The 23222-nt window shown below is 42.2% G+C and overlaps 1 protein-coding gene across 5 annotated transcripts in view; it reads right to left on the bottom strand.

Annotated features, from left to right (window-relative positions):
* LOC131573615 (protein FAM107B) overlaps positions 1 to 22624 on the bottom strand; it is a 59181-nt gene extending 36557 nt beyond the window's left edge. For 2 of the 5 annotated variants that reach the window (XM_058827736.1, XM_058827739.1), the window contains exons 1-2: positions 22471 to 22608; positions 20567 to 20651 (exon numbers count right to left, since the gene is read on the bottom strand). The gene's annotated coding sequence lies outside the window, so the exon portion shown is untranslated. Of the gene's footprint in view, positions 1 to 20566; positions 20684 to 22470 lie in introns of all 5 variants that reach the window. The other 3 variants (XM_058827737.1, XM_058827741.1, XM_058827738.1) reach the window with 3 other exon arrangements.
* Between the last annotated feature and the right edge of the window lie 598 nt (positions 22625 to 23222).

Below are 23222 nucleotides of genomic sequence, written 5' to 3' on the forward strand. Positions count from 1 at the left end.
TAGTCAAGCACACAGTTCAGTCACAGAAAAGTTTATTACAAATCACAAATATGCCACCAGCAGAGATCCAAGAGTTTCCCTTCCATACTAGAGACAATTCCCAACAAACAGAAGACACCATTCCAGCATCAAGCCAAATAAAGTGAGCTGATCAGCAGGTCATCAGCAATCCCATCTAATGCAGACAGATTCTCATGCAATGCAGAGAAACAGCTCTGCAGGCAGATCCTGTGGCTGGAACAGCTCCCAGCACACAGGGGTGGTGAACTCCAGCAGAATAGCATTATAGTCACTCCAGGCCCTGCTCACTGCAGGAGCCTTGCTAACATTTGTGTTTACTACTCCAGCTCAGTGCCAACAACTTCAGTCCTCACCTAATGAAAAATACTGTCCCTCTCTACCTTTAACCCCCTCCATGTTTTCACTCTACTACAGACTTCCCTCTTATTCCAAACACCTCAAACTCCGTCCAAGACCATTTTAATCACAAACACGGAGGCTTTCTTCCATTTCAATATTTTTATTCTACATAACTTTAGAAGGGGTTGAAAATCTTCCCTTTCTCAATCTTGACAAAATCCTTTCCTACCAAGTCCTCTCTAACCAGGCAGCAGCAGAGCACCATACCTGGAAATCAGGGGCTTATAATGAAAATGCTGAGGTAAACCTTAGACACAGCATCAAGCTGCATGAAAACCCTGTCAGGGTACTAGAAATAAAGTGTATTTAAAGCCTAAGATGCTCTGTCATCACCATAAAATGCACACACTGCTGCTGCATGCTCTCAAACTTTATAAATGGGCCTGGGCACAACAGCAACAAAGTGCAGCCTCCCCTGACTTCATACAGGACATGGGCTCATTGTCACCAGCAGCAGTGACCATCTCCAAGCTAATAACTATGGGGAAGAGAATATACTAAATTAGAATGAAGTTCTGTGATCACAAAAAGAATAGGGGAACAAAATTAGTCTGAATAGAAGTCAGTGCTGGAGGGTCGCTCTCACTACCTGGCCATTATTCTCTTTGCTATCCTCTACCCAGCATTAACACCTGCCCATTCCTTGAGCCCGGTGACTCTCGTTACCATCTTCATTCCTCTGTTATTACTGAACCAGCCATCCCCTGGGGAAGGTCTGTCAGCTGCAGTGAACACTGCCCACTGTACTTCACATAAAATTTGGGACTTTGAAACTAAGACAGTGAATCACCTCTATCCTCCACACGTAAGAGACAAGTCCAGATGTGACAAAGATCTAATAATGCTATTTTTTAAAACACTAAAAGAAAACTGAAGAGAGGTGAATGAAACTTGGCTTTAGTGAATATCTGAAACTTAATAACTCTACATTAATAACCCTGATGAGGACTGCTGTTAGGAAGACAAAAATCTCCAGGAATTTAACACAGCATAAGTTTTATTAAAACTATACTTCCACTTAAAGTGCTTTGGATTATTTAAGATTTATTTGAGTTAAAGCAAAGAGACCTCATCTAATCAGGAAAATTCTGTAATAGCCCCTGATTCAGAAGCCATCAATTCACTTTGTATTCACAGACTATGTAAGAGACCATAAAAGGAAATAATAAAAAGCAGTAAAATTGAAGAGATGATACGACAAAAAACCCCAAGTAGTAGCAAGGGGGAGAAAAATAATTATGTTTTAAAGACAAAATACCTGCATGAACAATTCTGAAATTTTAACTTCAAACATCCCTACACGTTACTGTGTGAGCTGCAAATGAAACAAAGCAATGGAGAATAACAGGGCCACATTGCCTCTTTTGAGAAGAAAACTTCACCATCATGGAAAGCTAATAAAGAGAATAAAAGCAACAGGCAAGAGTAAGAAAGCAGAGAATGAAAAGTAATAGTATTGATTTAAGTGGTTCATTTTTTATTCATGGATATCCTTTCCAGTGGATATATCAGAAGTATTTTATGTTTAATAGGCACCACTATTGTGCAAATGTTTTCTAAGTAAAAAGTCCCCACTGCACCAAGGCAATAAATGGCTTCATAGCAGACAGCCCTATGAAGAATTCAAGAACCAAAATGGACTTTGGACCATCCGAAACATAAGAAAACTTATCCTCAGTGAAAGCTCTTTGATGTTGAAATGATTTAATAGAAGATGGGTGCTACAGCTGTTATGTTTTCATTTGGTAACCCTAGTTGTCTGTCAGAGATCCTTGACTTCTCAGAAGAGAAGGTGTGCATTACTAACTGAAAAAAAACCCAACAAAACCAAAACAACACCCTCCACTGAATACACAAGTCCTAGTCTCAGAGCCTTAGAGAGAGTTGCTTCTTATGTCTCCCTATTCATTTTCCCCTTTCCACTTCTGGTTTAAATTCTTGCAATAATGATGTTTTGAATATTTATCCCAAATGCAGTCTATTCCAGACTTCAACTATAAAATCTGATTCAGCTAAGAAATTAAATCCCGCTGCTTAAACTACAAATTTTAATCCATAATTAATATGTAAAAAAAAAACCTCTCTATTTATTCCGCATAAATTGTTCTTCTCCTTCCCTAGTCTCCATGACAGAGAATGTTGTTTGCCAATATTTTACTTCATAATCTCATTAGCAACCTCTTCTTCCCTCTCCCATCGGTTAGGTTTTGTATTCAGATAGAAATGTCTTATGATACTGCCTGGCAGCATCCTGGAAGCAATCACATCCAGCTGGAATTGAAAATGTTATTTAGTCTACTGTGTTTTTGTTGATATCAAATATTCAGATTAACAGGAAAGATGGTGGTCGTAGGGAAATTGTAACAGCCTTGGAAATTTCTAACGTACTTGGGACCCATTTCCTTCATTACTGAGCAAACATGCTGCCCCATGGCAAACCAGTGTCAGATGGCTAATAGTCTCTGTGCCGAAGGGAGCCAGCAAGCAGACTGTTAATGAAGCCCAAAAGGTACAGGAAAGAGGCACTGGGACAGGAGTGACAATCTTCTTTCAGAACTCAGATTCTCACTGGTGCAGCTGACCTACATTCTCCAGCTTGGAGCTGAAGGTCAAGTCAAAACATGCATAAATAAAAGAATGGCTCCATTTCAGCGGGCTCTCCAAGCATCCCATGCTGGTGAGAACAAGCCATCTCCTCCCATGCACTACTCCAGCACGAGCCACAGATGCTAAATCTGATCTGAAATCACTCAGTTTTAACTTGCAAAAGGTCCTTTACACAGCTGACAGTACTTGGCCAGAACCTTGTGTTAGACTGCTATTTATTGACTTTGGTTAGTAGTGGTGAGAAATCCAAGGCTTTAAATGACCAACATAACCCTTGCCTTTGAAATCTAATTCGAACCAGTTTTATGACTTCCCTCTTATGAGCAATTCCCTTTATGCAGGCATCTATTAGATTTAAGAAGGAAATAATAGCTAGGTTCAATTTTCAAACTCATTTTTACCCAGTGTAATCTTTCCTTAAAAGACCACAAATTTTCTTCATGATCTGCACATCTAAATACCTTCTTGTACAGCCAGGGGCAATGTCTGCATATCGAAAGCTTGCAGTCTGCGAGTTTCACTGTTTCACATCAAGAGCCAAACACATGCAGGCTCAAAATAATGCCATGCCTCCATTTTTTCTCTTCAGCGAAAAAGGATTCAAACAAGACGTAACAGAGGAGAATGCACTGGTGTTGATTTGTATTCTAGAAGTGAATAGATGCTAAAAAACGAAAATCATTTAAGCAGAAATCTTGATCGCTATTCTCTGTTGAAGGGTTGCTGTAACATGAGCCTTTTGTTTGCTGAAGAGGCAGATAAACTGCACCACTAATTAGTCACATACAACACACACTTACCCAAATTCTTCATTACACATGGAAAATGACTCAGTTCTGATGTTCTAAATGAACACACTTTCAGCTGATATTCCTATCAATGTTGCATTAAGAGAGGTAAGCTAAGGCAGAATAGGTTCACAAAAGCATCAAAGCGAAACTGATTTTATTTACTTAGATAAAACCCCCTGAAGCAGGCTGGGCACAAAGTGGAACAAACATCTTGTTTAAAAAGATTAAATTTATGAAAGTAATTATTATCTCAAGTTCACAAATTGATTATTTTTGGTCCTGATTCCAGATTTTAGAACTACTAGAGCTGTCTTCTTTTATTTTAATCACATTCATGACTTTTCATCACTTTCTCAGCTTTGGAATAACTTTATTGAATTAAAATAGCTAGTTGCAGAATTCATTGAATGTAATAAAAATCAAGAAAATGCCTCTCAATTTGAAAGATTACAGAGACATTTTTCTTGTTTCAAAAAAAAAAAAAAAGAACACTGGTTCTGACCTCTTAACCAGTAAATTTCAAGAGGTAACGGAGGAGGAAGCCTGAAGCTGCTTAGAATGGGGCAGGTAAGGAAGGCTGCTAAACTGAATTATTTCTCTATGGCTAAACTACACATTTATTTAGAATTAATTTACAAATAATATTTTTCACTATGACTTTTATGTATTTCTAGTCCAGTTAAAATTATTGTTTTGAACTGCAGAATCCTAAAGACCTATCCTCATTCATACATTCAACAAAATACTTAGAAGTTATAGTAACATGGACAAAGCAAGCCATTCTGCTGTACAACATGTTTTTGCCAATCCTGAATTCACAGTGAGCACCTAAGTCTTATCACCCCAACTGAGATGCTGAGGAACCCTCCCCTGACCTCACTCCAGTACCACAATAATGGCAGGATTCCTGCATGGAGACAAAGGCACAAACGTAGTGGATGCTCCCAGACACCTCCTGGCACCACCAGCTCAGCAGCAGAGCAGAGAAGACCACAGTGGTACAGCTTTAGCACTCACCAGGCACCCAGAGCAGGATCACAGTCACCTCAGCCTTAGGTCTTGAAGAAAGCCTTCAGGCTCTGCTCACCTGTATTTTTCTGGTCTGGAGAAGTGGATAGCAAATATTCGAGGCACAAGGCCCCACAAGCTAAGGTCTTCTTGCTACAGCTGAGCTACCTGCACTGTGGCAATGGATGCAAGCATAGCATGGCCCCTATTTCCTGCCCACCTTTTATCCCCACCCTTACAGGCAACAACAGAAACCACCTGGCTCCCTATATCAGATAGCACAAGCTGTCCTAATGACCCCACAGCAGCTGCCACCCACTCTCCCACTGCACTCTCTCTTCCGTGTCCCTGCACCAGCCCTGCTCTGTCCCCAGGATGTGAGGGACACACAGCTCCGGCTTGGGAGGTTTCAGTGCCTAGAGCAGTCCTGCACAGAGAGGTGGAACCACCTTGTAATCTCAGCCTGTGTTGGCTCAAAAATACCAAGCAAACATTGGATTGTGCACTTTTGTGTACACATCTGGATACAGGAGGCAAAGATGGTCAAAAAGATACAGCTGCCTAAGTGACTGCAGAGCTTTTGGCACAACTGCAGGTGTGCCACGGACACACGGCAGAGGTTTGGGAAGAACAGCAGATGGACAGCCAAGACAGACTTGTTACAATGAGAGCAAGCATTAGAACACTGCAACAGAGAAACCTGAACTAGTTTAACTGGGTCCTTCTCCTTATAAAATAGTTATAAAAAGAAATGTGAGATTACAGGATCAGCTGAAACTGCTGTGCAAATAAAACACAGGAAACCATTGATCTCAATGACGTTGGCTGAATGCTTACAGAGAAACAAGTCTGCAGGGCTGAAATATCTTACTAGTTCTCATTAAATGTTTTTAGATGTGTACAGATCCTTGTGAAAGTCAAACAAAGCAAGTGGAGAGAATCCACACCCAAATGATTTTGCAGTGATAGTGGGTTTTTTTAAATTCTGACAGCAGAAGATAGCAAAGGTCTTTCTGAATAAATGCAAGACTGATAACTTGAAAAAGCTGTCCACACCCTACCATAGTAACTTAGTATCACCCATCTCAAAAAAAACAAAAGCAACATAAGGAGTTCAGAGAAAAACTCAAAAGTATATACAATTTATTTTTTTCTTCACATGATTCACTGTGCAACACAGATCCCCTTAAGCATCACAAACAGATTAGCCAACAGCACAGAAACCTAAAAAGCAGAACTAGAACACAGAAGGAGAGAGGAAATTTACTTAACAAGGTCAGCAATAGAACCTGGCACAACTCTGCCTCAGGAAAAGAATTTTACAAATGGAAAAGACACGTACCACAGTTTTGTAAATATGGGCTGATGCTCACACACCACCACTCAGCATAACATGCAAAAATTCACCCTTGCCTCATGAGCTCAGATGCACACACACCCCCCACACCCCCCCTCCAAAGTCATACATTTATGGCAGCTTTTGCCAGAACCAGCCGGAAGCTTTTCTTTATGTCCACAACTGATGAAGTACTATCACATACATACCTACCCTATCGTGTCTGAATTCTCCTGGATTTTGAAATGACCCACACTTCCTACTTGGAGCTGGAGTAGAATGGATTGCTAACTCATTTCAAGAAGAGTTTGGTTATACATCTCCCTTGATGAAAAATTTAAATTGTTCAACTAAGAAGCAGTGTCTTTTTACCCCAAGACATTACTCCAGCAGGGGTTCAGTAGATAATGAGAAACAAAACCAGGGAAAGGAACCAAAGGGTTTTGTAACTAGAACAGAAAGGGTTTGGAGTTTGTTTTCACTAAGTTCAAACAGAAGAAGTTTTATGACTCAAGTAAAAGGAGTGCAAAAGGGTTTGGAGAAGGAAGGTTTCCATTCAACAGACTTGAACTGGTTCAACAGTAATTTGAGCTCTATATGAGCTCACTTTTTGCTGTGACACTCTCAGCATTGAAGAAAAACTTCACAAAACACAGGAGGGAGCTGATGACAGAAGAGAGGGCAAGAGGCAATGCAAGGCCAGCTCTGAAATAGTTACTTGCACTGTATTACAGCCTGCCACAACAAAGCCTTTCCCACATTTTTAAAGCTGTAAATGTAAACACCACTTAAAAGGTAATTTACATGAATGGTGAACCAGGGAATGAAAAAAAATGGGCTCGAAAAAAAATGATGAGTTTTCCTGTACCCCAAAGAGCAGCCCTGGAAAGTCCTGGCTCCCAAGAGATAAGTTACCAGCGCTCTCTGTAGGGAGTGGGATTTCAGAATGGTGTTTCCTTCCCTCCACCTTTTGCAGGCTGTCAGGACAGGCTGCTATCAGCTGTGGCAAACCCCGCTCCGGGACATGGAGATGGTACAAGGCAGCTCAGGACAGCTCACGGGCAGAAAGCTTAACTTTTTGTGCTTTTGGGGTCTGGCAGAGACACCTCGGCTCAGGGAGTCATCCTTCACCTGCACTTAAGTCAGTTCTGATTCATGGCAGAATAATCATTTTGATGGTGAAGAGCAGCTACTAAAAATGCTTTCTTGCAACAACACTGCCAAGAAAAGAGCCAGGAGATTCTCTGACAGCATCTGCAATTTATGGGAAATGGGCAATCAAGGAGCTGTTGTGAGGAGGCTCAGTGATGGGTAACGCTGCCCTGAGTTCATCCCCCTCTGCCAGCACCTACACTGCACAAGGGCTACCTGGGCACAGTCCCACCAGTTCCTGCAGCAGGTGATGCAGGTGACCCTTTGGAAAGAGGGGCCCACAATCCCACAGCACCAACCCACAAGAGGGTGACTGGGGGAGAGTCACACCAAATCTGCAGCTGACTGGAGTCCCAACTCCTGCCTGGTGCCAGGGCTGCACTTACAATGGTGTGGATGCTGCCCCTGCATTCTCCCCTTCATGGAACACACAGGACAGCACCCAGGGACCGCTGGGATCTAGAAAAACAAGATGACGTGGTTTGTCTGATGAAGATCTAGCAAGACACCACTTCATCTTGGGCAGCATGGCTCCCTTCTGACAGCTCAATGTTCGATCCACAGATCTGCACCTAATCAGCTCAGTGTTACGATCCACAGTTAAACCTCATTTATTGTCTGAGCCTGAAGATTAGAGACAAAAACCAGAAGATTCAGGAATATAAAGTAAAGCAAGGCAGTCAGAGTCATTTTCCTACTCATTACACATGATTGTAAATGCAGCCAAAGGACATCCACTTGCAGGCAAAACTGATACTGGTTCAATCCCTTCTAGACAGGTGAGCAGGCTGTTACTGGTCTCCAGCAGAAAAAGTTGTGAATTATTAAAAACACACACAAGAAGTTTGGAGCGGGGAGGTTCATTCCTCCTAAGGGAGGCAAGATGAGTCACCATCTGCAGTGGCAGCCCAGCTGCTCAGTTCCTGCTCAGACAGTTTAAATCCTGACTGAGTGGTGAACAGCACTTGCAGCAAGACATCACATCAAGAGAAACCAGGTTAATGGTACAGGAGGAGGCAAAGCACAGGCTTTGCTCAACAGGAGCTCTCCTCTCCCAGGAGTTCTGCAGACGGCATCTTTCATACTGCAGCAAATCCAGAAGATGCTGGAAGTGTTCAAGGCCAGACGGGGGGACACTGACCAAACCTGCTCTAGTGGGAGGTGCACCCCCATGGCAGAGGGGTGCAATTAGATGATCTTTAAAATCCCTTTTAACCCAAACTGCTCTGTGATGCTACAAACCCTGGGCAGACCTTACAAGAATGTCAACAGGAATGCTGCTATGGGACTCATACTTTGCATATATGAAGGCAATTTTAAATATGGATTGGATTGATAAAAGCAACTCTTCAGCACACCAGTGCAAACATGCAAATGTAGGGAAATATAACTGAATAACCAAGTTTTCTTTGCATATTGAGACTTGTCAGCCAATTCTTCTTCAGGCTTCACTGTAAATGGAAACATAAGTATTTTTGATAACCAGTAATAATGACTTAGGAGAATCTCTCTGATTTTTATATATTACATGGGCAAGAAGCCATACAGAACATTTAGTTAATAAAAGTTTCATTGATAGTGGTAAGTGATGCATTTCTGACATCCTTCTTTTTTCCGCCCCTATAGAATGTAACCCTCACCTTCCTCGATGTACAAAGAAAATTAAAAAAAAAATAACTATGTCACTTCCTTCAAGAGCCAAGTAAAAAAGCTACCACAAAAATAAATAAATAACAACCAAGTTCATCATTCCACATAGCCATAGCCATACCCATAGAAAGGCTAATTTGCAGATGAAATGGGAAAGAATCTTGCCTAGGCTGCTAAAGAAAAAATAGATAGATACATTTCAAATAAAAAAACAACGGCAGGAAGTAGGAAAAAATAATGAGATCCTTATAATCTGTAAGTTGGCCAAATGTATCAACCCTTGTTATATTTGGTTTTCATGTGTTACTCACTAGGCATGTTCATGAACTGGGAAGAAAACCAGATAAAACATGTGGTTATTGGCACACAGAGATATCACAGCTAGAATGCAAGCTCAGGTCTGCAGCAGTTTTCCTTAATAAGTATTCTCTATTTAAGCAAAGATTGATCCTACATGATGTGACAGGACACTGATACAAATAAATTGCTTTACGATATGATCTGTGAACAGACAACGGATATTCACTGTGGGCTTACTGAGTTCCATACTAGCGTATCTAAGTTTCCACTTCATGTAAAATCAACTTTTATCTCTCTGTGATATAACCCAGCAGTATGTTGAAATCAATGCTTAGTCTTTCAACCTCAAAGGCCTGCAGCCAGTTTACAACTACATAATTTGAAATAACAGGAGTTTCCGATCCATTCCAATTTTCAAGCCTTTGTGATGCACATGTCACTGAATTGCAGGAATAGCTCGTGCAGTTACAGAAAGCTTCTAGAAGGAAGTGATAAATGAACATTACCCTTTACAGCTGTAACCAAATAACGAGACTGAAATGCACTGGGTTTTTTCTCACCTCTAGCTTTACAAAATTTCATGTGGTTCACTGGTCAGAAAGTCAGCAAGAACAAAATCTTTATCTACTGTTTCCCACTTGCTACCCACAAACTGCCAGTTAAATAATGCTAAAGGAAATCAGCGTGGTTTTCTTGCACAACAGCCTTTCTGAAAGGGTAGCAACCATGCAGTAAAGCATTTGCACACGAGGCAGGACAACTCTAGGATGCCATTCTGATGCCCACATTTTAATGAAATCAGTATGGCTCTAGCAAAACCAGAGGCACCACAGGGAGTTCCCTGGGTACAAAGCAAAGCTGCAAAAACACATTCAGGGAGATTCGTCCATAACCAAAAGCAAATATAGGGCAAGGTCAGGAATCTGTTAAACAACCTTCTTAGATTTCTTGTATGGTAACTTAAGTGTGAACATGCAACCTGCCCCATAACTTTTGACAGTATCAGCCAAATTTTTAAGAGGTTTGAAGCCTCCATTAAATTCCCCTAAACTTCATGTAAACTGGTGGCTGAGCAATGAAAGGTGCCAGGAGTCCAGGCTCTGACAGGCTTCAGTCCTGTGCTGCCAGACAACAATTTCAAGTAACAGCCTTTGGCAGAATGTTAAAAACAACAAACAAACAAAGAATTTGAATCAACAGGAAATGAATTGTCAAAAAAAAAACAAAACCAAGGTTTATGGCAGGCAAAACTCGAGGATCCCCACACTGACCACATGTGAACTGTATTACAACAATTACGCAACACAGAAGAGGTCAAGTTTGTGATGATGGAGTGTAAGATTCACACGAACTTATCTCATACAGCTCAGAAAGAAAGTGCACAGCTTCAGGATGTAGCAGAAATACATATGGTACAAACAGATATACCTTTTTTTTTAGTTATCTCATATTTCACTTTCTTTACAGTATAATATTACAGTCTGACCCATTTTCTTTCAAAATTTATCAAACACTATGAAAGGATCAATTCTAATGTACCTACCTGCCTCGTTCTTACTGTCCTGTAAGACAGTTCTAGCTTCTGGGGCACACTTAAGGAAAAAAAAAACAAAAAACCAAAACCAAACAAAAAAACCCAACCCAAAACACAACAGAAGCCCTCACCACAAACAAAAAAAAGCCCCAGAAGCCAAAATTATTCCAGTTTAAAATAAAAATACCTCATACCATCAATATGATGAACATGATTAATATTTTAGAATCTTTCAAGAACCACATCCAGTCATTTTACAAACTTCCTGTTGTTAATTACAGAATTGGCATCTAAAATCTAATGCATCTTTCACTTTAAGGAAAAAAAAAAATCCAACCTACTAACCTTTAAAAAATTCCCATATATGGGAGGAAACTCTAACTCTGGTGCAATGAGAATAAACCCAGTTTAATCCTCCAAACCCTAGATTAAATTATAAACCCTAGGCAAAGGTAAAGAAAGCCCTTCTCAGAATGCCCTACAATCCCACTTAAGAACTTCAAAGTAATAACAATTAAATTTAGTCTAGACTTTCAATGTCCCAAACTTGAATGATTCAAGCTTTTCAGCTTCCATTCAACCACTCTTCATTCAACAGTTTGTTTACAGAAAGATATTTAAATTGTTCTAAAGAGCACCACAGCTCACTGTAGAACCTTTTGATTCTCTAGCAGGCACTATCACTTATTTACTTTAGGTTTTCCATTACTCGAGTGCTGGCTGGTGCACATTCAAATGAATCACAAACACCAGAACAAACAAGGCAGCTCAGGCAAAACAACACAATTCAAACAACATCCAGTACAGAAGACATTTAGAAGCCCAGAAAACTAGGAAATGTTTGGTCTGCTTTTAACTTAGCATGTTTAGAAAAACAGAAAAAAATATTATTACAAAAGTCTGAAATTTCTTAAAGTTATACAGAAATGCCACTAGAAACTCCTCATCTCTCAATTACTACCAGTGAAACAAAGGAATTGACCAAAATCACTGCAATGAATTCTTTCCAAAATTCCTTCCAAATTAATGTCCAGAGAAGGAGGAGAGAAATCCCAAACCCTGTTACAGGACCACACTGTTCTTCCAAAATGCACAAACACTGGAGTGGTACAGTGAGTGGTACCATGTCTATGCTACCACCTCAAGGGCATGCAATTCAGAGAAATTAGATTCTGCTTGGGGATCCACCATCCTTTCCATTAAAAAAATAATGATCATAAGTGATCCAGGGAACTTACCAAAAGCCAAAAAAAGAAAAGAAAAAAAGAATTCTTCTATGTTCAGTCAAAATTGCAATGAAAATTAACATCTGACCAAGATAGAGGAAAAACTGACATTTATAGAAGCTGCAGTTGGTGACATCCCATAAAATGATGCCAATCACTTGTCTGAGTCAGCTCCATTCTCACATTTAGTACAAGTGCTCTGGCTGACTCACAGCAACCATCTACCTGGGAGATAAGTAAAGTAAATTTCGAGCATGATTTTGCTGCAGCTTTTCATGATGAAGTGTAAATTTGCCTGGTTCTCTTCATTTAAACTCAAATTATTTGAAACTTCAATTTAAATTCTAGCTTGTCTTTAGGAATTTTCTCAGAAGCAACAAGCATTATGGGAATAATGCTGGATGCACAAAATTGGCAAGTAAAGAAATGATCTGGTCTAAACAGATTCTGTTTTCAGTAAGAAGCAGCTTTTTAGGCTGCTTACTTGCCTAAAGGCATTTATGGGAAGATGACTTCTGTATCGGGGGAGTGAGTTTATGCTTGAAATATAAAGTTTATATTATCTTTTCATTATGCCTCCATTTGCCGTGTTTCATCTTGTTTGTTGTTCTCTTGGTTCAAAGTCCCAAGTTCACATTCTATCCTTGCATTAATTAGCTATAGCTTTAGGCAAGTTAATTCAGCCTTTGTTTCTTAATCTGTAAAAGAAGGACAATAATAAATATTTACGTACTTTAAATAGATATTGGAAAGCTGTGTTTACCCTGACACAGTTTTTCAAATACATTATTTTATAAAATTACATGCAAAAATTACCCAGTTTACCCACATTAACTGGAATGGTTGTAATTTCTGTAAATGGCTTGTGGAACTCTCTATCATTTCCTTCCTCAAGGAGACTATTTCCTACAGTACGTTTCAAAAGCCTCCCATGTAGCAAACCATGCTACCCTGAGCTGAGTTCATGGCATCCTAACTATGACAGTCTAAAAAAAACTTTAAAAAAATAAAATAAGGAGTGCATTGGAGAGAGATTTAATCTTAGGATCTGAGTGTATATTATAGTACCAAATTTTTTTCAATTCCTCTTCCTGGGGGAATATACAGAGGATTATCTTTATGCCATTGCCCTTTATGCCATTGCTTTTACAGCAAGAAGTTTTTTGTGATATTCAATGTTTTGTTGACAGGTGTCTGTAATCTGGGCCTTTCTAAATCCAATCTTTGCCCGACTTCCTCGCACGCAAAACATCTGCACTTACAAAATAAATTAAGTACATCTGTGCCTGTTTTATCAGTCATTTAATCAGCTTCCTATTAGGAAGAAAAACACCCTAAACCTAAATGAGATCCTAGAGATAAAATAAAGATGAACCTCAAGCCTTGTGAATCATCAAACCTGAGCAGGAAATCAACTGAGGCTTCTTCATCACTAGAGCTAGAACAGGAATGAATACCACTGGCTCAAACTTTAATTCTTAATTCTACTAGTGCTGATGTTACTTGCAATAAAGAGATTAAGATCCAATACTAAAAAGGGAGGAAGGGGTTGAAACAACCCCTTAGAGCAGTCATTTAACAAAGCACCACTTTATCAATGCATGCCATGCCCAACTTAATTCATTACTTCTATTTCAGTGTTGGAAGGAATAAAGTCTTTGAAAGCACGCATTCCTCTACTTTAAAGCTCATGCTAAATTCTTGCCTTTCAGCGCACAGAACAGGCATTACACATGCAGCACTCCCCTGTATGCCACCACCAGATGCTGTCAGTCAAAAGAATTAAGCATCAAAACAAAGCCTTCCATCAATACAAAAAAAAATCCACAGGGAAGTAGAACAGGTGACATCACCTGTTCTTCAGCAACCAGTCACCTTTTTCTTTCATAATTCTGTGGTGGGGAATGAAAACTAAAATGTTTTGGAAAACAATTTTACTGAAGGCTGATATGAGGATGCTTTAGCAATTAAGAATTTTGTACACCAGACACTGAAATCTTAATTGGTACAGCAATATAAACCTGGGCATCCTTCTGGAGAAAAGCTGTTGTACATCACACACACTGAACCCATCTCACCCTCAGCAGCACAGAAATAAGAGCTTCTCCCTGGCAGCTGCTGCCTGCAGTCATTTCGTGCTACCAACACTGGGATGGCTTTGGGAGAAGGAAGAACTACTTAGCCACAGGAAATCATGGCAGTGGATTAGGAAGAGACTAGACAGACACAGGAATTAAATTCTGAGCAAAAAATTTAGCTACTTAGGTATCCATATGGCCCACTGCCACAGTACACAAGTCCCCAGGACTTAAATACTTCCCCATCCTGAAGTTCTTCCCCCATTTCCTTTAAAAAGGTATCCCAGTATCACTGACCTGACTGACCCCTGATTGCATTTTGAGCCGACTCCCAGTTTGAGAGTCATCAGCTCTAAGATTACACAATTAAAGTGACAGTTCTGGAAATTTTCTAGGAAAAAAGCACTGGTCTAACTTGTATTAAGCCCTACTTTTTTTGAAAATTAGGTTTACTATACAGACCAGTGTTTCTTCTCCAGCAATATTTTTGGCTGAAGCTGGCAAACGGATTACATTTAGCTAAAGGACTATGTTGTCTTGGATCTGTTAATCCTATTAGTTACCTGGAAATAGGTATCAAGGTTGAGGAGATGCTTTTTTAGTGCTTTTATAGAGAAAAAGTAGGCCCTAACTAGCTTTTAAATATATAAATATTTATATTTATATAGAATTATATAAAATATAATTATATAGAACAATCTGGGGCAGCTTACAGTGCTAATTTTTTTTCCTGTAGTGCACTAAACATGAGCAGTGAAGCAGCTTTATCCAGATATGTAATGCTACACTGGAAGTTTAAGTAAAAATCTGTCTCACCATCAAAGCAGCTGTATTGATTGAAAGAAAATCTTTTCAACCCTCACACCAACATGTTTCACGTTTTTCTGTCTCCAATATCCACTCACACACTCTTACTTACTTAAAATGTAGGTTCTTCAGGGCAGAGACTGTCTCTTTAGAACAGTGATAAAGCAAGAAGGACCCTCAGGCCATTGGATAGTTGGCACACTTATTTTCTAACTTGACGTGCTAACTTGTCCTCAAATCCTCGAGCAGAGAAATTTATTTTATTTCGTTTACATAATACACCTAAAAAAAAATCCCAGCCAACAAACCAAAACCAAACCAGTCATTGTACACTCAGTAAGTTGGATTTATAGAGGAAACTTGAAGGTACAGAACATCTGCCCCATTAGGAAAAGGATGTAGCATGTAACATGGCCAGGTGATGCCTCTAACCTCTCCCTCTTCATGCCCAAATGAATCAGTCATTAACTGCAAACAAAGCAAGACAGGCCCAAGAACTCAGATTGGAGCTTCCCTGAAATAGTTTTGATACAATGGCATCTGTAATGCTGCTTTGACCTTTTATACTAAATCCTCCACCTAAGACTGACAGGCACAGACATTCACCAACTCCAGTCTTCATGACAAGCTTCAAGGTTGCCTTTCTAGTTGCTTGAAAATATTTTTAAAGTCTTTTCAGCAGGATTTAGTTTCACACCAAGAGATAAATGCTTTCTGCTCTTCAGAGACATTAATCTTCTTGAATTCCAAAATTTGATTTCAATATATTTTCTGAAAAAGGAAGAATATGTTTGCTCATATTTTGTGCAAGAAGTTTATGACTTGCTCAACCTTCTTGTACTTGAAAGAACAAACAGATAAATAGAGAGTAATGGGCAGGCTAGCACTGCCTTTGGAGAGTCACCAGCTCCCACAGTTGCCATATGTGGTAAAAATCACTCACAGGACAACCCTTGCACAGCCAGGGCTCCCTTCCAGAACACACCAGACTCCCTGTGCCTGAACACTTCTGATCAGGTACTGTGTCACTGCGCTGCTCACTATGACAAAGGACACAGGAGAGTGGTGGGACAGTGCCAAGGCAAGCCACACTCACCTTCCAAAGGTCACCTCTTCATGTGGCAAAGCCCACTGCCCACACCCTCAACACCGGGTACAACCCCCAGCATTTGTTTGCTTCTGCATGTTAGACAGGGATGGCCTCAAATGTACCTGAGGCTGGGAAGAAAAGATTGGTTTACTTTTAGATACCAAAACACCACTTCGCAGACAATGAAAACAGCAAAACTACCATGACTCTTTCCCTATCCTTCCCTCCATTCCCATCCAAGCTCATGTATAAATTTCTGACAGACTGTTTTCAGGGAGCAGCAGTGATGTGCCAGGTATTGTGAGAGTTAAGCAAGTGTATTACAGCTTGCTTTACATGTCATAGATCTTCTTCAAGGACAAGTAACCTCGAAAAGCTCTAGGATGAAAAAAAACCCCTAAGCATAGAACCATAAAAGAAATCATAACCCAATCAACTCCTCCTCCCTATTCTCTCCGAAAATAAACTCACCAAATCTCAGTGGATTCAGATGAAAACTGGCTTTCTTTTTCTACCAGCAGACAAGCCCCAAACTGCATCTCAGGATGAGGCCAAGCACTCACTCTTCCTTGAATGGCACCAAGGAGCTCAACCACTCTCTGAAGAACTTGCATGGCAGCAATGCAATGTGTCATTCAGCAAGTCATCTTTGTTCCTAGTGACACTTCAGAGGAAACTGAGGTAGTAGAGGCATATTTCAATGAAATAGCAGAGCAGTGCACATGTTCAAAGGGCTGCTCAGCAAGTCATCCAGCCAGGAAGAAGAAAGCTTACTTTGACTTAAACTCCTCACTCTTCAGAGGTACTAAACAGCCAAGCTGTACCTCTGTGGTCCTTCTAACATGCAAGGCTACTCCAGACCATTCACTCTGAGCCCTGTCCTTAAGTGCTCCAGTCAGCTGGAGGTGCACTTCACCCAGCTGACAGCATAAACTCCAGCTTCCCTGAAATCTTTTCAGCTTGTTTAGAAGCATCCAGCACAGGCACTGGCCTAGATTAGGAATGCAGTTATGCACACACGAATGGTCTTGACCCACTTCTCGCCACATCGTCCTGGCTACTCAGAGCTGTGAACTCTATTTATTATTAGCACCAGAACAAAAAAAAGCCTGTGTATGTACATGAGGTCTGACAAATGCCCACTCACTACACAGGCAAGGAATGAAAGGAATTGTTCTATTATTTGCCATCATCATCCTCCTCTTGCCAACCCACTGAATGCCAAGACTATTGAAATACCTTTGATGGGTGGTGTTTGCCTCCCCTTCAGGGCAGACACTGCTGACCTGGTGAGGTAGTTAGCACCAGTGGGCATAAGCATGGTGAACTGGACATCCTTCAAGGGGCACAGGAGAACTCTAAATAATCAAGTAAGGAAAAGAAGCTTAAAGTAAGTTCCCCTCTACATCATAACACTTCCAAGACTGAGTTTTTCCTGCCTAAAATATATTATAATACAAAGAAGAGGGACTATTTCAAATAAAGCCAAACATGAGGGCAGTTTCTCCTTCAGAAGCATTCCTGGGTTTCAGCTCTATAGTTTACAAAAAAGGTAAGTAATTCCCCAGTACAAGGTTAAACATCCATCCCACCACAACAAGCAATAAAGTTGTTCTCCAGGATATTAAAACACCCCTCATAGCAGCAGCATTTTTCATGCTTCATCACTACAAGCTCTCTACAGGACTCTAATGCAGCTCACACAGAGAGGCTGTAAATGTAAATGGCTGAGATTTGCTAAAGGACAGCACAGAGGTTTTACAGTTCATCCTGAAAGCACATATGCTGCCAAAAATTGCAGTATAAATGTAAAAATAAAGAAATTGAGCTCATCTAAATGAAAGGGATTTGTCCACTGTTCCTAAATGACTGCACTATTTCTTCCTTGATGAGGAGCGTGTATGTGCACAGAAGGCAACCTTCTGCCTTCATGTTGTCAAAGACATTTTAAAAATGTAAGCAAATCCAGGAGTTTTGCTTCTAGGATAAATAAAGCTAAACAAGGGAAAGGTTATTGCATTTGTGCTCCCTGCTGACATCATAAAACTAGGATCCTTGTCCCAGCTAAGCAAGCTGAAGACCTACTAAAGACTCAGGAAACTCTGTTGCAGACTAGATCTATCCTACAAGCAAACTACACCAAGTCACCACAAAACCTGCCCTTTCAGCTACACACCCAGGCTAAACCAGTGGAGGAAATACTGATTTCAAAAGTTATTTTAAAATGCAACACAGACCAGCAGATAGCACTTCCCACAAATGCTCCAAAATCTTTGCAACTTCTTTTATAGACACAACTTGGAAACACTTCTCCCACCTGTGAGAGTCCCATCCTTCACTGCACAGAACTTAAAGCATTGGCTTAAGCACAAGTAACCAGTAAGCACAAGAACAAAAGTTGTTTTGAAACCAAAGTTACAAACAGGACTGACTTCAAAATTATAACCATCAAGCACCAAACACAGCACTGTAAGGAAAAGCATTACTTCAGTTTTCCCAAAGTTACAGAGCACAGAGGCAGCAGGTAAGCTCAAGTGCTTTGTGTTACACAGAAAAGGGAAGAAAAGACCACATCCTTCCTTTTTTTGCTGACACCAGTGCTCCGTGCTCATATAGCCCCATAAGATATCTGCCACAGGCCACTCCCTGCTGTCGTGCAACACCCACAACCCTTCAAACCAACAACCCAAAGCAGAAAAGCAGCCAGGTGAGAAGGACAGAAGAGAAAAGCAGCTACATGAGTGTCTGTGCATATCACAATGAAAAGCAGCCACCCTTTTAGAAAACACTTAAAAAAAAAAAAAGCACAAGCCTGGTCTCTCAGGGTGGGGATCTGCACTCAAATCACTTCACCCAGCTGCTCGGGTCACAGAAAGACAGTCCTCATCTTGCCATGACCTACCTGACTCCACAAAGTCTCCTCTGCCCTTCTGCTGGCACCTGCTCACACACAACTGTACCGAGGGACAGATAAAGGACCTTCCCAAAGACCCAGCCAGAGACCCATCTGTAAAAACAGCACCCACTTTCTGAAGGCAGGTATAGAAAGGAGAAGAAAAATGATCCTTTCTTTTTGCTCTTCTCTCCTGTGTATGCTAAGTCTCTTTGTTTAAGTACTTATCACTACAAAACCCCTCTGTTTTCCACAGTCTAACAAAGACCAGCATGGTTGTGAAGGAAGAGCAGTCAACCACTGAGTACATCACAGCCAGGTAACCCAATCAATTTTCACACTGTGCCTTTTGGGCTGTGCCTCTTCTCCCACTCCTTCTGGCAGGGGCAGTACTTTCATTTCAACACTAGCCAACAGCTCAGGACATATGACGACAAGTTCTTCCACCACTACACAACTCCTATGTGGTTACAGACAACTCATTTTCTTGCTTGTGCTTTTATTCCCCATCTGCAAAGGGAAGGTGCCTTCCCTACAATGGGAACACATGCTATCCACTTCAGCATGGCTTTAGAAGGATTAATATAAATTATGCATTTGAAGAGATAAGCCTGGCAAGAGCATGCAAGACATGGGAAGTAGAAGTATCACTGATAAACGTAGTTCTAAACAGATAATTTATTTTTCACCTAAAAATATGTTTTTCCTATCAAATTTGCAGCTTTATGCTCAGCTTAGACTGTGAACAATTCTCTTCCCAGATCTGAATCCTTCCACTGTCTTGTGTCAAAATGAAACATCAAAACCCCAACTTACATACCTTTTAAGTAAACACAGAAGAGTTGCAGGCTCCTTGCAACATTATGCTGTGCTGCAAACCATACTTCACTGACAGTCAAAAACACTGTGGCCAGGTCTGGCCAAACCAGAACAAACTTTAGACTAATAACTGAGTTTCTTCCTCTTCACAGTGAAACCATGCATGTATCCTGCTCTTTGACACTGTGTCAGAATGTTATCAGCTGTAAGCTATGTCAAACATGCTCTCTTCCTCTTTGTGTTCTTAGGAGATGCAAATAGATCCAAAGTTGTACAGCACAGAGATGTCAGATACAAAACAGCTCTGCAGAAGCTGAGCATTGAAACTGGCTCTGTTTACAGCTACCACAGTCCCAGAACAGATTAAGAGTTGGCCACATGTATTTAATACTGTTAACCACGTACAAAGATAACATAGCTTTATTCAATAAAATATTTTCTTTGAAACTTCGATTCAGCCAAAGTTCTGTTAGAGCCAATTACTGGTTAAACAGTTCCACTCTTCTTCCCACAGCTAGCAAACATGATTATTTCCTTCACTCTTTCCCCATTTTAACTCCTACCCCAATTTTCAGGTTATTTCCCTGTCCTTATTGAAGTCATAGTGTGTTCTCAAAACCAATTTCTCAATATCCTGAGTATGGGCAGTGTGTAAAAAACTGAGAGACTCCCCCACCCCCAGCCCAGTCTATCACTCTGTCTCAAGCCAGGCTGTTCCACTGCGTGACTGACAAACAATCTGCCAGTTCAGCACACACACTGACCAGAGAGAGCCACCACACAAATCAGATTGTGAAGGAGAGCGTGCACGAGCAAGATCTCCCAACTGCAGCTGCCACACAGCTCCCCACTTACCCAGTCGTGCAGGGGTGGTGCAGGGCTCAACACAGTCTCAAAACCTCTAAATGCTTGGAGGTGAACTGGACTTCAGAGAAACTTCCTAATTTTGAAGAGAGAAAAAAGATGCTAAGACTGAAAAAGAAGGAAGAGAATAAATTAAGGGATGTGAGATCTGAGGCAGAAAGGAGAGAGAAAGCAAATGGGAATATATCATGAGGACCTAATGAAATGATTCTCCCACTTCTAACTTTTGGGAACCATCAGAATACCATTTTAGTTAACAATACTCAAGTGCTGAAGACAATATATTGACACTACTCTTGAGCATGATGGACACAGAAGTGACATTTCACCTGCCAAAATCATCCCTGGCAAAACTCCACCATCATCAGTGGAACTACACAAAGCATGAAATTGGCCCACAGTTGCATTAAGACAAAAAAGGCTTTGTTTCAGGAGATATGGGGCATTTCTGGTTCTTTATAATAAAGCTCAGCAAACAACTGTTTATTGTCCCTAAGCAAATATCACTGACACCAAACAAGCAGCCATCACATTCACAGCACACACTGTCTGTTCATAGGAAAACATCCATCAATAAAGCAACAGATTCCTAGTGTCCTGTTCACATCACAAGGAAATTAGAGACAGTTTAAATGCCTCCCAAATTGCCTACCAGATCCACAAGCAATCATTCTCATTTTCAGGAACATCTTTCCAGACTCCTCTGCCAAGTCAACGAAAGTTGAATGTCCTGAGTGGTGCTACAGGGCTCAGCAGACACACAGACGTACAACACTGAGCAGCTCCACTGCCAGAGTTATTCAACAATACTCCCACCACAAACTATATGTTGCGACCACACTATGCTCACACAGAATCATCTCCTCCTTTTGTTACTTTTTTGTTTGACCATGTGAATTCTCAACAAAATCCCACAAGTTCACGTTTCTGCCATTCTCTAGAGTTCGCCACAAGTATGCCCTGGGCTTACAGGGCTCCAATGCCAGCCACGGCCATACACCACATTTGCACAGTATCGATTTATGCCAGAACTCATTAAGCTACGAAAAAATTCAATAGCTGAGGCAAACAAGTAGTTCAAGCACACCGAGCTCCCGTACTGCATCTCTGCCCCTTATGCAGCCCCACAACGCGTTTCTCCGTGCAATTTCCCTGGCCAGCCTCGCAGCCTTTCAACCCAATGCACAGGAAAAAAACCTGGACATTTGGATTTCGGGGTCCTCGAGGGAAAGTTTGATTAGACCCAGGCAGGAGCGCTGGGAGCACAGGAGAAGCAGCTCCTCGGGGCTTGTCCCACTCCCAGCTTCTACTTGTTTTAAAGATCTGTAAGAAGACATCCACTGCCCACGCCAGAAGTTCAGCTGCTCTGGATGCTCATTTTACAGAGCATCACGTATAGGAAATAATATATTTATCATTTTTATTTGCTTTTCCAACTCCTCTTCCCGTCTACCACCCCCATTCCCCCAGTCCTGCCAGCCTGCACCCACGGATCCCGCCGTACTATGGGGGTGCTCCCACGGCTTCAAGAGTCACCCTAGGACCAAAGCTGCCCACAAGAACACGCCAAAGACCCCACGGACACACCGAGCACCCACCGGCTCCACGGCCCCGGCGAGCCGGGGACACCCACGGGGGCGGCGGGACCGGCAGCACCGCCGGAGCCCCGCACACCCCCGGGCACCCTCCTGCTTGCTCCCCCTTTAATTTATTCAGAGCCACGACGAATTCCCCGTGTTTTCCTTCACGAAGGAAGGCGCGGGAGTCCCCCCAGGCCGGGACCCGCTGTTCCCGCCTCTCCTCCCCGGGACCCGCCGTCCCTCAGCCCCCCCGGGCTGGGATATCCCGTCCCTCCGCGCCAGCGCCTTTGTGTGCGGAGCAGATACAGAACCTACCTCGGTGAGGCGTCTCTGCCTGTCCGGAAGCGCGGGGAACGAGGGCAGGGGGAGCCGAGGAAGGAACGGAGAAGAGCGGCCGCAGCCCGCCCGGTGCCGCCGGAGTGTCCGCCCGGCCCCGCCACACGCGCGGAGCCGGCCCGGCCGCGCCTGAGGGGAGCGGCGGGGCGGGCCGGGGGCGGGCCCGGCGCTGAGTCACCGCCGCGGCCGCCCCGCCGCCTCCTTTGTTGTCAGGCGTGGAAAAATCCGGGGTGGCGGGGATGGCTGGGGGGAAATCCCGAGGGAAATGGAGGGAAAAAGTGGGCCTGTGTGGCGGCCTGGGCCGGACTCCACGGGCTCAGCGCCGTCTTGCCCCGGCAGGGACAACGTGCGTGGGGCAGCCACGGTTCTCAAAGTCCTGCCATGGGTGCGCTGAGCGGCCACGCTCACCTGCGGGAGCCGCCTCTCCCTCCATGGAAAAGAATTTCCCAGCTGTGCCTGCCTGTAACTTTCCCAAGGGGTTCCTTCCCGTATCCCGGTGCCCTTACCCTGTGGATGTTCTCACCGCTCATTCTGTAGGAATTAAGGTCCCCATCCAAGTCAGAGGCCAAGAGCTCACGGCCAGCCAGCCAACACGTGTTCAGTGTACCCAGAATCTGTCTCCGGGTGAGCAGTACGCGATCGGGACATGAGAAACGATCTGGGACGCGGCATAGCGTGCACAAACTTGGGAATGAACCCAAAGACATTCGGGGATGAAATGTATGTTTACA

This window comes from Poecile atricapillus, chromosome Z (assembly GCF_030490865.1).
Source record: "Poecile atricapillus isolate bPoeAtr1 chromosome Z, bPoeAtr1.hap1, whole genome shotgun sequence".
Lineage (NCBI taxonomy): Eukaryota > Metazoa > Chordata > Aves > Passeriformes > Paridae > Poecile > Poecile atricapillus.